Raw genomic sequence first — 17,422 nt, forward strand, 5'->3', positions numbered from 1 at the left:
TCCTCCTCCTTCCTATGCTCCTTATCCTTATCATTTCACCCCCCATACGTCCGTGTGGTGTGCATGTCCATCGATCCGTCTGTTATTTTGTCCTCTCTCGCCCCAAACCCTCTGCGACCACCAGCCGCCCCTCCTCCTCCTCCTCCTCAGCACCTCCATGTTTTGTCTCTTTCTGTTTCTGTTTCTGTCTGTGTGTCATAAGCTGGTTTTCTTCTATTGTCTGGGTCACAGCAGTCTGACTGTAGCGAGGAGAGAAAAAAACGCAGTGGTTCATTGTTGCATGGTGCTGTAATGTTTTTCTGCAGGACGTTAGACATGCCAGCATACACAGCACAGCACACTTTAACATCATCTTCCTCCACACACCTCTCTATGCAGACACACACTCGAGGTGCCGCCGCTGCTGCCGCCTTCTGAGGCCGCAACATCTCCTATGACAACAACAACAAGAATCACACACACACATAGACACATATACACACACACATGCATGGCAGTGATGCACAGAGCTTACACAGCAAGAGTGTCAACACACGTCAACGTGAGCACAGCCAAACAGCAGCAGCAGCAGCAGCAGCAGCAGCAGCAGTGCATCTTAGCAGCGATGCAAGACAACAGCCAGCCACATGACGCACCTCAGTCAGTGCATAGCAATACTGAACAATGGCACATCTGAAGGCCACACAACTTCAACATAACACACACACACACACAGCCGCACATTCACATCAGGGATTCACTTATGGAGATCAGAGATTCCACTTCACAGCCTGAACGACGACGTCACAAGGCATTACAGTCACGTGGCACGCCGAGGCTAATCGGAAATACATACAGACAAAGACGCACACGTGCACCCAGTCACCACAGAACATCTCACAATACACGAGGAACACATGCACCGAGGCTAGCCGTGGTTCAGGAAAGCTGTTGGAGACTCATTCCAGCCTTGTTGCTCAGTAGAGATAATGACCTCTTTAATAATTTGTACCTATTTATGCCTAATTAGGCCCAAGCTAATTCACAAGATCAAAGTGAACACAGTACTTTATGTCTTACAGGGTTGCTTAGAAGATGCAGAATTTTTTTTAAAAAATATGGTGTTTTTGTGTTGTGCAGTTCTGAGAGCGACTTCAGCTGTAACTTCATCAATTAAAGAAGGAAAGTTTGTGTTCTAAGTTGAAAATCAGAAAAAGATGACTGGAGAAATGTTCAAGAACAAAGGCCCCGTTGTCGCTGGTTTCCATCTCCGTTACAAGCAGCAAATTTCAAAGTGAATCAGTCAAAAGTCGTGACGTGTGTCGAAACCCCTTCTTTTTTTTTGCTGCATGTATCCCATATCCATTCACATCTATTCAGGCCAAGCCCACATTCCTGTTTCGGTGTGCAAATGCGGAAAGAGCTCGATTTGACGGGTGCTGGAGGGTGAGGAGCAGGCAGACTGGATGACTCAGGTAGCCACTGATGCTGTGCCAAGTACGATCAGGCAGAGCCGCTGCCATCCACACAACGCGAGCGCCAGGCCCCCAGACTGGCACACTCAAACACACAGCGCAGTGGGCACACAAACAGGCAGAAGTAAATGGGCACTAACAATATCAGGCGTTATTACATGGACAGTTGGGCACAGAGGAGAGCGGCTCCACATTGGCAGTTTTTGGAGGAACATGAAGTGAAGTTTAATTTGGAGTAAGAAGCAGCAGCGCTGGAATCAAGTCTGAACACAGGCCGTCATACTTGTATTTTTAGCATCTACACAAAGACGAGCAGTGTTCTGAATCTCAGACACGCATGAATATAGAGGACGGCCTCGCAGCTCCGGTGTGGTGAGATGTGTGGATGTAATCTTTCGGCAAGTTGTCCCCTTTCCCTCTATTGTTTGGGCCACAGCCGTCTAACTGTAATTAAGAATAACGCAGCGGTCCCTTGTTGCATGGCAGGTAACAACAAAGAGCTACACTCATGCACACACGGCTGCCCTCTTTAACGGCTGCAGCATCTCATATGACAACAGAAACAATGCCCGTGTCTACACGCTCTCTCTACAGCCGACCGGTCTTGGAGAGGCTTAGCAGATGCGTTGGCAGAACTCAGTCATGAAGTTTAATCTTCTTATCTCTCTGAATTAATTCACATATAGCTAGTAGCGCCATGTAACCAACCTGGCGAACAGACTAGCTGCTAATTCCCATGTGCTCAGAGCTGTGCGTTTGAAAGCCACAGGCTGCAGCAAAGATCAGAGAGGATGCTGCAGCTCTGTGAGTGTGACACGGACAGCTGGGCTGCCTTTTGGGCTGTACAGATACAAAAAAAGAAAAAGAAATCAATAAAAATAGGCCTTTGATGATACCAATTCATCTGCAAAAGTGGGCACCTCAAGAAAGACTTGGTAGAAATATCAGAGCTATTAAGATGCAAGGACAGTGTTGTTTTGTTCAGTGAATCATCAGGTCTTCTTACATTTGGTGATTCCAGCTGCTCAGATGTGACTGTTGTTTTTTTCATTATATAATTTCAATCTAAAGGGACTACGAGGATTTTCGGAAAGCGAAGTGCTTTCACACTACACATGAGCCTCCGCACGTGCAGTGAAATTCTTGGACCAGCGCAAGATGGACGAAAGCATTTGCCAAGAATGTTTTCATTAATCAAGAATGGAAGTCGGAGGTTTGAAGACGATCAGATATTGTCGTAGTTCCGACCATAAATGATGCCAACTAGCGATCCGGCGGCGTTATTCCCATGACCCGCCGGGCAGCGTCCGGGAAACCGAAACTAGGAAATGCTGGGCGAGTCGACCACTAAATAACATTATATCAAAATAACTATAAAGACAAAACAATATATTTATCGAAAATGGACCCATTAACAAGTGGGTAACGTTGATTCATCCACATTAATATGAGACTCTTTTATAACCAAAAGCAAACTCCTCGGGGTCTCTTTAAGTTTTTGGTTTTTGTGCTGTTGGTCGCACAAAACAAGAAACTTCATGTCCTCCTGTCTATTTGACACTTCATTATCATTCAACTGAAAAACAATTGATAGATTTATCGATAATGTAAAGATTAGATGCATCTCTAACAGAATGATTATTACATCATCTATTCTCCACTGTTCTAAAGTTTGGATCCGATTGTTAGTTTTATATTTGAGTTTGGATTGGACGTCACAGTCTATATCGGGCCTGCATTTTTGGGACAGATCAGCACAATGTCTCTGTCTGCAACACCATCTGGGTCCCGGTGCCACACACACACACAGCTCTGGAGTGCGTCATTTTAGGATGTGCAGTGCTTGTGAACAATAAGGCCGAACGCACCGGATAAGTGATGAGAGTTAAACCAAATGGATGGACGAGCAGGGCCTGTAAAAGAGCAAGAGGCGGCACTGTGACAAATTTCTCTCGGAGCACTTACATTAGGAAGACGATCCCTGTTGTGTAACTTGGCACTTGAGGCACGGCGGGGACGGAGATGGATGGAGGACAGGGAGCGCGTGTGCATGCGTGTTTATGTGTGCGTAAAAGATATGCAAGTGTTGTGACATCCTCGGTGCATGTGAACAGCTTAAGGCCTCTTCCTGCAGGGTGACGGCGCACGTCGGTTGGGATCATAAGTGAAGCTGCCGGGCGGAGGGGCTTATGTCCTTTGACTTTCTTTAAGGATTAAACAAAAGTTGAATAAATCAACATCCCAAAGGTCAAGAGTTTACTGGCTTTGTTGCAAAGCTGGCTTGAGAGGCAGGAGCACTGAGAGGTGTTGGGTAAACTTCTCTTTGATGCTGATTACCTAACCCTCAGTCGGCGGAGCGACGCCCGTTTGTGTTGTGTTTTAAATGAACTGCAGTGATTGGGTGAGCTGGTGAAAATGCCACATCCACTCCAACAAAGGGATACAGTTATCTTAAGCAAAAGATGACAGGTGGCTTCAGTTTTTTTTTTTTAAATTTGCATGTATAATCCGTGTACGTGGTTCCAGCGTTGTCTCGTGTGTATGTGTGTTTGCAGTTGTGCAGGTGTGTGAGCATGCCTGGATCATGTACTGTAGGTGTGATTGGTTGATGGATGACCTATGCTGTGATTACTGGAACTGCCACTCGTCACGGGCAGAGCAAAGAAAGAAGAGAGGAGGGAGGAGGAAAGCGGGAGGGAAGGATAGAAACAGGTGGTAGGTGAGAGGGAAGGTTGGAGGGAAAATAATGGAGAGAAAGAAATGGAGATAGAAGTATAGATGGTATCGTACAAAGGAACCAGGCTGATGAACTATGATAGAATTGAGAGAATAAGCAAAACACATGCGCGCCTCACACACAGACTTTAGCAACAGGACCTAAAAATTTCCATCTCATCTCCTCTTGCATCCATTTGACACCAGTTGAAACACAGGTTACTGGATACAACTAAACACTCCACTGCCTCACTCCTGCCCAGCTTTCATCTACTGAAGCATCACTGACTCCTCTGTGAATCACTCTGGATTAGTCTCATGCCTATTTCTCTCGATTGTTTGGGTTCATGAAATGTTAAACTGCGATTTTAAATAATGTCAATCACAGTTCTCAAAAGCTGAAGGTTTCGAATGTCTTGTTCTGTCAGATCAAAGATCAAAAAGACAAACAGTATAAAAAAATCCTCACACTGGAGTGTCTGGAGTCACAGGTTGTGATTCGCTACATAAATGACCAAACATTTAACAGTGAAAATCACCTCAGATTACTTTTCAATCAACTAATGGAATCAATGAATCCACATTTTTTTGTGTCTTTTTCTTTCATCCTCAAATGTAATTTCATGCTGGTTTCCTTCTGTGGCTGAATATCTCTGCATTTTGGACAGTTGTTGTTCTTAAAGTGGGTAATTACTCTAAGTAAGTGGCGTTGCAAAGGCTAATGATCGAGCAGCAAGGAGCCATGTGAGGAATTAGCAGCATCAGATTTCCTAGTGGTGGGGATGGTATACTAAATACTGTATGACACAAAGTGTTGTAAAGATTAGCTGCTTCAGTATGAGTTGATCAAGAGAAAATGAATCAGCATCAGTTTTGATAATCAATTAATAAATGAAGCAAGAGTGGAAAAAAATGTTTTTACAGTTTCTCAAATGTGAGGACTTATCCTGATGCCCATGTCTTTAGAAATAGAATATTCTTATGTTTAGGGTTGGTGATCAGACAAAATCCCTTTTTTAAGCACCACTTTGGGCTTTGGGGATTTATGATGGTCATTTCATCATTTTCTGGCATAAAGACACCAATTACTTCACCAGGAAAATAATCTGCAGATTAACTGACATTGGAAAATAATGATTTCTTAGCTCTTTGTTCTAATTATCACAGAGCTACAACAAAGCAGAAGGAGATTACAGAGGAGGGGAGAGATAAAAGGAGAAGGTATAGGACAGGGAGCAGCAGAGGATGCAGCAGGAAGTGTTGGAATGCGTCCAGGCGGTCAGTGAGCCAGGCCGATGCAGCAGACAACATCACATTCTCACTGTATATGGAGCTTCGACTGGCCTATATGGCCTCCACCATCTTCTCTGGCCCGACCCACATTGCTGTACACACACACACACACACACACACACACACACACACACACACACACACACACACACACACACACACAGACATGAGCAGCCCCAGCCATGCCACGACATGACAATAGCTAATGAAGCGTGGCAGGGAGCTAGCTACCAAAGCAACCAGCCTGCACTGCCTGTCTGGTTTTCTGGCCTCCATTATCCCCACCATCCCACTCTGGCTCTGGAAGGAAGCAGATGATTGCCTTTCTTGTTTCCTATCTTCTTCTTTTTTTTCTCTTTTGTTTGGGCTCCAGTCTCCATCTGGGACAGATGGAGAAGGACACATCCTCATGCATGCTCCATCCCTTCCATGCCTCTGAGGGATTTCAGGGATGTAGCAATGGTAAATAAAAAAGTGTGTGTTTGTGTGTGTGTTGAAGCTGACCTGAAAAATTTCAGGCCTCACAAACAAGTCTAACCAGACTGCACACAGCACAACAGTTTCACTGTGTCACCACAAAATAACACAGTGAATTTCCACCCTGCTCAGTGATATCCTATATGGCTAGACACCTCACAAGTAGTGTGTTGAAGGCACTCACCGTGACCAAGGAGCGAGTCATGTGAGCCGGAGCCAGGTACCTGATCTCCACTGTGTGCTTCAGCAGGGTTATGGTGTCAATGGGTGTAGTATGGGGTCAAAGATCATGCAGTCAAAGTGCAGTAAAGGATGGTGCTGTTAATGTGGGATGAACATGAACACACATTTTTAATGATTTAGAGCATCTTCTTCTTCTTTTTTTTTTGTTTACCAGTGTAACTGTTCCATATCATATGTTCAGCTCTGTGGGGCTTTGATTAAGCTCAGTGGTGAGGTAGCATCAGTATGCTAACATGCTGCATGCTCACCTGTTTACTTAGCTTGCAGTTGCTAATTAGCACCAAGAGCACAGGCCTTTCTGAGGCTGCTGCACATGTGATTAGATTTGTATGTTTGATAAACTGAAGAAGATGCAAAGTGAGATGATGATCAAGATCACTACAGTTTCCTCAGAGAAGGACATGTGTTTAGCTTTCATGGTAATGGCAATGGTGTTGAGATATTGGATTTAGAGAGGAACTATGCAGGATTTCTACCTTAAAGCCCTGGTGCGGAGCTTTTAACTGGATATGCAAAAGTCTCTGGTTTCTGCTGATGTGTCTCTACAACAGCAAATGAGCCCATCAGTGTGAAGATACACTATTTCTAAGTAGTCTAATTCTATACCTCTGGAAGGCATGGTTGGGTCGGACCACTGACAAAACGATATGAATAGATACATTACTACGCACGCTGCAGATAGCTGCCCCCCCCCTCCAAAAAAAGATTTCGAAGCAAGTTCCGTCTCCCGCCCGACGTTTCCAAAACAGATCTACTCGCACCGGCCAGACAAATGTCTTTACGACAGTGGGAAATGCAGTCTTCATTCCGGGAAAACACCACCGCTTTTGTCCACAGGGGCCGCCAAAATCAACACTAAATGAGAAGTCTGTAAAGGGGCTTTAACTATGCTACAATTTAAACAGCTTTGGAATAATTGTGATGGATAAGTAAATGACCTGTAACCTGTTACAGGGAGAATGGAGGCTCTCTGCCTTCCACGCCTTTTGGCCGAAAACCAACCTTGTAAGATCAGTGCCTTCGACCCGGTGTCCCGGATCTTGTTTATGACAGATACACATCGTAAAGGGTATATAATATATATAACGTTATCCACCGCTCCATGGATTGCTTTCTCGTCAGCTTCATTGAAAACAAATGAACATGGTCGGGAGGAGGGTTAGCAAAACAGCAGAAAAGCAACTGGACTTGCATAGTTCCCCAGATGTTAACTTTATGTTGGCGTTGTTACAGAAACATGAATGTGTCTATGAATTTTGTCGGCCAATCTGTCCATTAGATGTTGAGATGTTTCACAGGATAGGATCACTTCGACCTATAGAGATTCACCAGAGTCATCAGGATTCAGATCTACCTTATGTGCACCTCCACTTTGACATGCTGCTTAGACTGAAGAATGCAAATACTTTCAAGTCTATTTGTCGTGAGCACATTTTCCAATTCGCAGCACCATTTAATTCCCCTCTGAAAATAATCAACTGGTTTTAGTTAAGGCTTTGACCAAATTATCACTAAATCAACACAACAAGCAGCAGAACGCTTATCACGTCTCTGGGCACGGTTTCCCGCTGCTTTAGACTTTGTGTGTTTGTGTCCAGCGCTCCATGTCCCTGTTGACTCTTAGTATGTTTACATGTACAGCATTCTTTCAATCCTACATGTACTGTCGCTTTCCCCTCCTTTCTATCATTTCATCTTCTCCCTATTTCCTTCTCTTCCTGTCTTTCTTCTCTCTTCTTATCTCCTCCCTCTGTCTGCTGGTGTCTGTTCCACTCGGGAGGTTTTTAGTTTCTCTGTGGGAACCGGATCTCAGGCGGGGGTTTTTTTTTTTCGGCGAGTGACAGCGTCGGTCACGTTTATTTATTGTTGTGACCCATGCTGTCAAATCGTTGTACCACAGTTACCAAATGAATCTTAAGTTTGACATTGGGAACGACATGCACCATTTGTGGAACATCAGACTTATTAGAAATTCACAGTAATTCAACTTAATTTAAAATCATTTCAAACTAATTTCCTTGCTGCAGTGCACACACTTCCAATTGGGCAATCTTTTACTGGCCTTTTCTGTTCTATACTTTATAAAATGACATATTGTAAGTCACCAGCTGTGCTCCTAAGGCTACAAATTCTAACCATGCTAATAATAGACTGTATTCCCATTATGCAACAGGAGCTTGTTGAAGGAGGAAATCTGAGGAAAACATTCTCCTTAAGTCATCCCATCTTACTGTATAATGCCTTTAGCTGCAGTACGGATATTTAGCATGCAGCTAGGGCCTTTCCTTTCCCTTTTATTATTTCACAGCTATCTTCCATCAGCGTGTTAGTCTTTCTGGAGTCGACTTTACTGCTAAGACACTGTGTAAGTTATACTCAGCAGAAACAGGGAAATTGAGGAAGAGTGGGAGAAGGGAGAGGAGAGAGGAAAAAAACATGAGATTTATAGTGGAGACAAACAGAGGGATGTGGTGCGACCGTAGCCCTTGGAAAGAGTTGATCCCTAAGAGGGGGCAGAGAAAAGAGACGGTAAAGCTATCGGAGGAATTCTGGAGAGAGAGAGGGAGAAAGAGAGAGAGGGAGAAAGAGCAGGATGGAGACATAGAAAGCGAAGAACGGGAAAGGACAGCAGCAAACCTCAGGAGAGAGCCGGTGGAGACGACTGGAGAGCCTCAGAGAGACAGAGATAAAAAGCAGAAGGGGAAGGAGAGCAGGGAAAGTGAAGGAAGATGGAGGGAGAAGATAGATGGCTCTCTGCAGACTTGCGCAGTGTGTTGGGTAACGCTAGGTCACCGGGGGACTAATCTGTACTGATGCTGCAGCGCTGAAGCAGTGGAATGATAATGGCCTGTTTGTGTTTTCGTGTGTGTGTGTGTGTGTAGGGAGGTGTGCGTTTGTCTGTGCGGTTTTGCATACGCATGTGTGTAAAAGGATGTTTGCATTTGAAGATACCACTCTTAGTCAGTCAGTCACACACACAGAGAAGCACACACACTCACACATATAACCCCCTCACCAGCGCCTCATGACCTGTAGGACTGAGTCACTTGTCTGCTGCGTAACTGAGAACAGTGTCGGTCTGTTGTGTCTGGGAACACTGCTCAGCTGTTGTTTCTCTTCCTGCAGCATGGTCAAAGATTTTTTAAATTTTTTTTTTTTTTTGTCAGTCTGCTTCAGCCCGGAGGTGGGTGGGGTTCACTGAACTCTGGACTCGTGGAAGTCTTCCAATATGCCAACTCGGCACGCTCAGCTCACACCCAAGCGTCTGGTTCGACAGCGGTAAACTGCTGATATCGGCCAACAATAACGCCGCCGCGGTGTGTGTGTGTGTGTGTGTTTTCCTGTTGGTGCTGGCACACACCGCCGGGCCGGGTGTGGCAATCCTGATGTGGGTGTGTTTTGAGCGCTCCATTTTCATGAGGCAGGCGGCACCGGATGTTCAGACTTGCCTTACACTAGAAAATACAGGAATTGAGTTGTAAACTGACAGAAAATTACTCAACACAACATTTTCTTAATTGATCAGTCATTTAAATCTGTCAAAATAGCATATTGATTGCTTCAGGATTCTTAAATGTGAATCTTTGATGGAACTCCTGATGATCATTGATAATAAACTAAATACATTTGAGTTGTGGATTGTCAGGCAATATGAATATGTCCTGACAGCAAACAATGAAGTAACTAATCATGAATATATTTGACAGATCAATTGATCACAGTGATGCTGGATTTAGCATAATTGAAAGAAAGTCAGTCATTATCTAATGGGATAAACGTCAGACACATCAGCTTCACGGCATTTCCCAAATACTGCTGCTGCTGAATAATATAACAAACCCCCTGCAGGGCAGAAACTAACGGTTATTTTTAATTATTGATTAGAAGTTTTTTTTTCACTTTAATGATGAATCATTTAGACCACAACATGTCAGGAAATAGTAAAAACTAGACCATCATACATCCCCAGAGTCCCAAAATGATGCCTTCAAATGTTTTATTCGCCACTAACAGACGTCTCACATTTGAGAAGCTGAAACAAGGACGTTTTTTGTTTTTTTTGCAACTGATTGATCTAGTTTCCTGCTCCCTTTGCATAATCAATATGGGATTTAATATTTTTGCATTAACACGATTTAATACACATTTTCTAACGTTTCCCAGTAGTTCCTCAGAACTTAAATACTGTATTTAAATAGTGTCTCCTTTTATATGGTTTAAAAAGCTGATGGATTGAACTACAAAACTGAGGTTTTACAGATAAAGTTTGACTGAATGTAGGTTTAGTTCCCAACATCTGACTGAGCTATGTGCAGCTGGTGGAGGGACCGTCCACACAGGTCATTATCTTTAATAAGCTCCACTCTCTACAGCTGGTTTTACACATACCATCACTGGTCTTCCCGGCTCCGTCCCGCGTCGTCTTGAGACCCAAAGGCCCCAGTTCCACTCTGTCCTAACAGTGCTAAGTAAAGCTGTGACTCCCAGGCAGACACACACTGGCATGCTAATGAGCTGACATTCAAATCATATTATAGAGTATTTTTAGGAGCAGCGTTGTCTGGAAGCTTAATTGACATTGGATGTCTCTTCAGAGCGCTCAGAGTGTATTTCAGGCAACTAAGTTGTTTGAATGGTCATAGTGATGAAGAGGTGATAATGTGTTATGAGTGTTGCATTTCTGGTCTGCATGTGACATGTTGTATGTTTGTTTGTGCTCCGTTGTTCATCAGATATATACATCCTGAGCCTATGCTATAGTATGTGTATGTGCATTAGTGCCTATGTGCCTACTCCAGACTCAAATGTGCATAGAGAAGGACCCTTAGCAGGTGGGTGTCACAGGCCCATGTGACTAATGCTGGAATTCAAGGCTGGGTTGGTGTTGTCCAAGCGCCGCTGTGTCCATGAGCGTACAGCAGAGAGTGAGTGGGAGCTAACTGTGGTCTCTCGGGTCGTCCATCCTCTCTTGTTTCCTGACCTATGGAGTTGAACCCGTGCCGGGATACTAAGAAGAAATGGGGTCTGGCTCTGTGCGTGCTGCGGCTGCGACACAGGGCCCTCCGAAACAGGTACTCGGAGGAGAGGAGACGCTGAAATAGAAGAGTGAATATGTTGCAGGGTTGGTGGACTGACGAGACAGTGCGACAGGCGAGGCTGTAGCTGTGGTGTGATTCTTGTTTTCAGATGGTGATGTGTGAGTATCATGGTGTGCGGTTTGTCTCAACATCTTATTTAAAAAGACAGACCCTTTAGGCTCCTCTGTAAGACTCGTGTAGAGAAGGAAAGAATGAGTAAGAGCAAGGTGGCAGAGGGGGACTGGATTGACAGGACTGAATAATTATTTTCATCTTTGTGCTGCCTCTGCAGAGCTGTGGTGGTTTTGTTTTAGCATTACTGTTGTTTACCAGGAAGACCTGCAATGTTAAATATTTAGAAGATGGACAAGCAGAGAAATGTTCAATCCAGAGGGAAGGACCGTTGCTTTGGTAATAAACTAAGTTCATGTATCAAGAAAAAGCACTCTCTCAAATATGAGGATTTCCTGCTTTAATCTGTTTTAAATGACAGTATATGTTTAATTTAGTCGTGCTGTGTAGTAAAATATCATTGGGTTTCAGATGATTGATTGTACAAAACAAGCGATTTGAGGACTGCATCTTGGAAGGCAGATTATTTGATAATAATCTTTTTTAATTTGATTTTCTTAAATATTTTTGTTACATGTTCAAATAAGCAAATCCTGAGTCCAAGTCCAGATTTAACAGGTGGCATGTATGGAACATGTTGTGTGTGTGTGTGATAGTTTCTAACTCACACATTGAATCCAATAAACGATAACAGAAACATGAAATCGTTCAGGATTCTCTCTGCAGAGTGATATACACACTGTTTGGAAAAATTATAAAAACCTGCATTCCTGCAGTCTTTAATGCTGCTTCTTATGAGGCATCCTGCTCTGGTCATGATGTTGATTTGTGCATCTCATTGAGAGCAAATACCTCTATTCCTGAAACAGATCAGAGGAGACATCTAAACAAAACAACCTTGACTCTCGGTCTCCTGTATACAGTAAAATAATCCTGGATTAAGATAAACAATGAGAGGAATTCAATCCAGAGGAGACCTCTGCAATCCAGCCATTCAGTGCAGATGACAGTGACATGAATGTGGATGAGGACCGGGGAAAACGTCTGTTGACTTTAAACTATGTAAAGCTCTCTATTTGTGCTCTTGCCAGATGGACAGGCCTATATTGTACCTTACATACTGTGTATATATAAATATAGATAGATACATATAGATCTAATTAACAGTGACATCCATGACTGGCAGCGATTAATAGAAATGATTTAGAGTGTGCGTCTGAAAACTCATAACGCTATGTTACTTTTCAGGAGGATTATTGTTACGTAGCTGGAGATGGGGCCTTCGGTATCAGTGCGGCCCCATGGGAGCGCTGAGCAGGCCGCAGCAGCAGCGCTAATAATTAACACTCTCTAACCAGCAATTACATGATTCGTCAGTGTTGCTTGTAATGACTGTGAACTTGGTTGGATTAGAATATCTACTGAAAAACAAAGCTTTACATTTTTCTCATGAAATTCCCACCCCATCAAAGTATTTGCAGAGTTTTAATTACTGCTGGTGATTAGTGGAGCTTAGATATATAAGATGATCTCATTACATGATCAAAGTAACGCACTCATATAGAGGATATATGATGAGGATGCTGTGCTACCGGTAACTTGTAGCTTAGCCAATATTGACTATTGATCCAAAATTCATGCATTAAAAGTTTTTTGAACACTAACCTTGTATGAACTTGCATGTTTTGTTTTTCTTAACCTTAAAAACAGCTGATATTGATCACAATTACAGCGATGGAATGGTTATATGGATCAAAAAGTCGCAGTCGTCAGTGGTTATTGTTCCAAATTTGGGAAAAAAAATATTGATTTGGGGGAAAACCGCCATTTTATCCAGGTGTGAGTAAATCCATAATGACATGGTATCAGATCGATGCAATGACTCACACGCTTGATCTTGTGTTTTGGGGCATTGCTGATACTGGTATCAGAATCTAAACAACTCTAGATAACAACAAAGGATGTGGATGTGAATGGACAGAAAATGGGAAGCTCCATTTTCACTATGAACAGTTGCTTATATTATGTTATAATTTATATGCATTGTATTAGTCTGTATCTTTTTGGAATTGGCAGTGATTATGAAAAACTGTTTAATAGCACATGGCACTATGTAGAAGTTCAGTGTTCAGAGAGCTTTTACTGCAGCTTTGATAGTTTTTATTGCATCCTTGCTTCCTGTTGAGAAAACTCTTGATCTGGTCCATAGAGAGCACCACGGGTGAATATACAGTATATATGGCATCATGAATGAAGCTTCGCAGGCTCCCGCTGTGCCTGCACGTCTCTGTGTCTTTGCTGCATGTGTGCCTGCAGTATGTTTATATTAGTAGGATGTTACATACACACACATGGCTTCTCGTGATGCTCTCGCCTGCTTTAACAAGTGTGGGTGGATGTAACCTCCACAATACCAGGCTTTGTCGCCCTGCTGACGTCATTGGAATGTATAAATACAGAAAGAAAGCAGTGAATGAGGGCACTATAGAAGGAAGAGAGCAGAGTGTAAAGTGCATCACACAATGAAGGAAACAGCAGATACCCACTGGCTCTGTGCGTTAGATGTGTGGTTAGATGTTTTCATACAGAGCAGAGTAAACCTAGAAACCCGGACTAATGGGTTTTTGTACAACAGGGCACAGGAAACACACATGATACACACAAACAGAAACAGAAACATGAATATTGTTAAGCTGGTATGCATGTGTGCTTGTGTGTGTTTTGGGATGTGAATGTTGCTCTTTGTGTTTAGGAGATAGTGATGTGCTTGTCCTCCCGAATCTGCAGGCATGTCACTTGATTTTCACTACCTCAAGGCGTTTATGTGTGTGTGTGTGTGTGTTTGTGTATACATATGACAGCCCAACAGCCATGCAGAGCAGTCGTCCTGCTTTCCAATGCAAATTTTATTCTAAGTCAACTGGTTTTATCACAAGGGTTTTCCTTGCAGACACACGTGTGTCTGCCTGCTGCAAGTTTATTTTAGCACACAAACATCATTTATGCATGCTATAGGGGGTTTGGATAGACTTTGCTTATTGGCTTTTATTGCCTGTTATCTGTGAGCATATTCACATAACTGTGTGTGGCAATGCGTCATACAGCGTATAAAGTTCAGTCAATCCAGGATAGCATGTGTTCTTCGTATCCATTGGCTGCCTGTGGGGAATTTCAGCAACAGTCAATTTAGCCTCTATAGATTGGTGTTGCCTTTGGACAAAGCTGAGGCTGAATGTTTGTGCTGTTTACTTGAGGCCACAGTATTAAAGGGTTAGTTCAACATTTTGGCAAACTGGCCCATTGCTATTTTTAGAACGACGGAGCAGAGCCGCTAGCTGCTCAGAGCTACGCTACGTAGGCTCATGGGATTTCTTGGTTTCCCTCTCTGTCTTGTAACGTTCCATTATTATCTCATAGCGTGGTGAATGTGCAGGTCACAACTTGTCCATGAGAACGTTTTGGAGTTGTTGGATTGTGTAATTGATGAGTTTGATGAGGGAAACAAAGAAATTCCACTAGCCTCCGTAGCATAGTAGCTCTGAGCAGCTCACGGCTCTGCTCCGCCGTTCTAAAAATAGCCTGCACTGACAATTAAAGGTAATGAACCTACTCCTAACACCCCGTCCTGACATACAGCGATGCGACAGCGACGCGAGCGAGCGAGCGAGGAAAAGTGATTAGAATGCGTACTTTTCAATCAGCCTGTCCTGACGTGTCGCACCGTCCAGCGATGTCGCTGCTCAACCCTGAAATTATCGCTCGCGTTGTCTCTATCTGGACGACATTTCGCGGCGGTGTCCCGCCCCTAAACACTTCTTATTGGTTGATAAGTACACGCCGCTTTCTGTTGACAAACAAGTTATCAGAGAGAGGAGAATATGAGAGGAAAAAACACTCAAAGATGTGAAAAACGGCAACCAGGAAATGCCAGGAATCTCAAAATAGCGCCGCAAGTTTGTGTACGTCCCTCGATAATTTGATTGGTTTGGATTCTAAACCAATAGAATATACTCGCGACAAAATCGTCACGCTGCATTTCGTTGCCGTTTCGCTTGTTCGCTGCATGTCAGGATGAGGTGTAAGACTATAAGGATTATGGTAATGGGCCAATTTGCCAAAATGTTGAACTATCCCTTTAAGAAACTTTTAAGCTCAAACAAAGAAAGCTGCAAAAAACCCACAGCTGGCAGTTCAGTGTCTCTAGTAGCATCTCCGGTAGCATCTCAAGAGGATGTGTGGCTGTAAATGAAACACCCATTTAATGCTGTAAAATGTAAAGATTAATTTAAGATGCACATGTATTTGGTTATGATGCCACTTCATTGATCCATGCAAAGGAAATTCAGCTCTTAAAGCAGCTCAGGGAAGAAGGCCACGCAAATCTCAATGTGATGAATGCTGTAGACAAAATCAACTCAAACTATATTTTACATGGATGAAAAATAAATCAATCGTTGTGCAACAGCAGCTGCCAGAAAGCAAGATAATGGATTACACTTTTTCTTTATTAGCTAATCTGATTTTGCTAAATCAACATGTGGCTCCTTAGATGACATAAGAAGGCAACAGATCCACCAACATTCACTGCACAGTAGTCCGGTTCAGCTTCAGAGTCATCACCACATGAGAGGCTGCTCATTTTGCGGTGAACCTGCGTCATTGTGAGCTTGGCGGAGGAGCGGTGGATGTGTGGAGGTCGACAGACAGAACCCTCCATTACTTTACTTCCCGGCCTCTCTATTTGACAATGGAGTCTTCCACACCAGTAAACTGCAAGTATAGAGACGGGTTATTTAAAGAGGCTGCTCTTTTCGCGAGGCTGTCTCTGTTATTTACATATTTTAGGTACAGTTTATCCGGCTATAGACTGTCAACACCAGATGCCTCGCTCAGGCAAAGCACAGACATCCATTGGGTTTTCAGTGTTGACACTTTAAAACAATTTTTAGCATCTTTACAGCCGGTACGATTGACTGCAGTGCTCACCCTGCTGGATCTGTCAGCAGCAACACTGCCTCACCCTGAGATATTAGCAATTACGTCAATGAAATGATGGCCCAATATTGATTTTAAAGAGGTTAACACAAAATAGGAGATGTGCTTGTGTCTGATATTACAAAGTGACAACACGATTTTTTTTATGCAGGACATAAAATTCATGAAGTGAGTTGTAATTCCTCTAGTTTCTTTGTCACGACTCCTTTGCTAACTGCATTTCTTCTGTGTCTGTACAAAAATGACTAAAGTATGGAGTTAAATCTGACAATGGATATCCTCTGTAATCTAAAAACTGTTTTTAGCACTTGTTTGAAGAAACTCATCATGAAACAGTGGGGAGAGAGGGGAAGCCATTGTTTCTCAGACATTGAAAAAAATTGATTAGATATTGTTTGTTCTTAGAAAAAGAGTCTGATTATATCAAATCAAAGCAATCCAGTGATGTAAGGAAGAGTTATTTTTCATTATGCCTTAAACAAGCCTATTATACCAAAAAGTAAAATAAACAAAATCAAGAATAGAGGCCTGAACAATAAAAAGAAAACGCAGACTATAATAAACTGTAAATCTCCTCTGAGATCCCAGGAGCCGATGTTGTCTGGGCCTCTCGCCTTGTTGCTTGTTGCCAGTGAAAATCCCTCTGCAGCCAAAATAGAAGCGCTACATTATGGCAGGATCCACACTGATGCTGTGCACTGTATCGGAATCTAGCGCTGCACCTTTTTCTGATGTATTGCGTTGAGGACTGTGTAGTATGGAACAGGATCCTACAGAGCCATAATGTGCAAACTAGAGGTTATGTGGGGGCAGCGCAGCCCGTGACGTCAGGCTGCATCCTGAAAATAGCGGTGAGATCTCAGCTCTCCGCACAGACAGATACTCCGGAGGAGAGGAGAGAATGAGTCAGCCGTCCTGCCGACACGGGGGCCAAGATGGAGAGACGGAGAATGAAAGATTAACGATGAATCAATCAGAGGTAGAGAGACACCACCGCTGGAATGGATAAGCAGAGCTGAAGGACACCCGCGGTCTGAATCCCACGCCTTAGCATCGAGAGTGGAGGATGCTGCTCCTGTTGCTAAGGAATACCTG

At 43.3% G+C, this 17,422-nt stretch overlaps 1 protein-coding gene across 7 annotated transcripts in view; it reads left to right on the plus strand.

Moving 5' to 3' along the window:
* Window positions 1-17,422, plus strand: part of srpk2 (SRSF protein kinase 2) — a 73,913-nt gene that overhangs the window by 24,137 nt on the left and 32,354 nt on the right. The gene's annotated exons all lie outside the window — the stretch shown is intronic.

The sequence above is a fragment of the Trachurus japonicus genome, chromosome 6 (genome assembly GCF_045865225.1).
Source record: "Trachurus japonicus isolate A0001 chromosome 6, Traja_1.0".
Taxonomy (NCBI): Eukaryota; Metazoa; Chordata; class Actinopteri; order Carangiformes; family Carangidae; genus Trachurus; species Trachurus japonicus.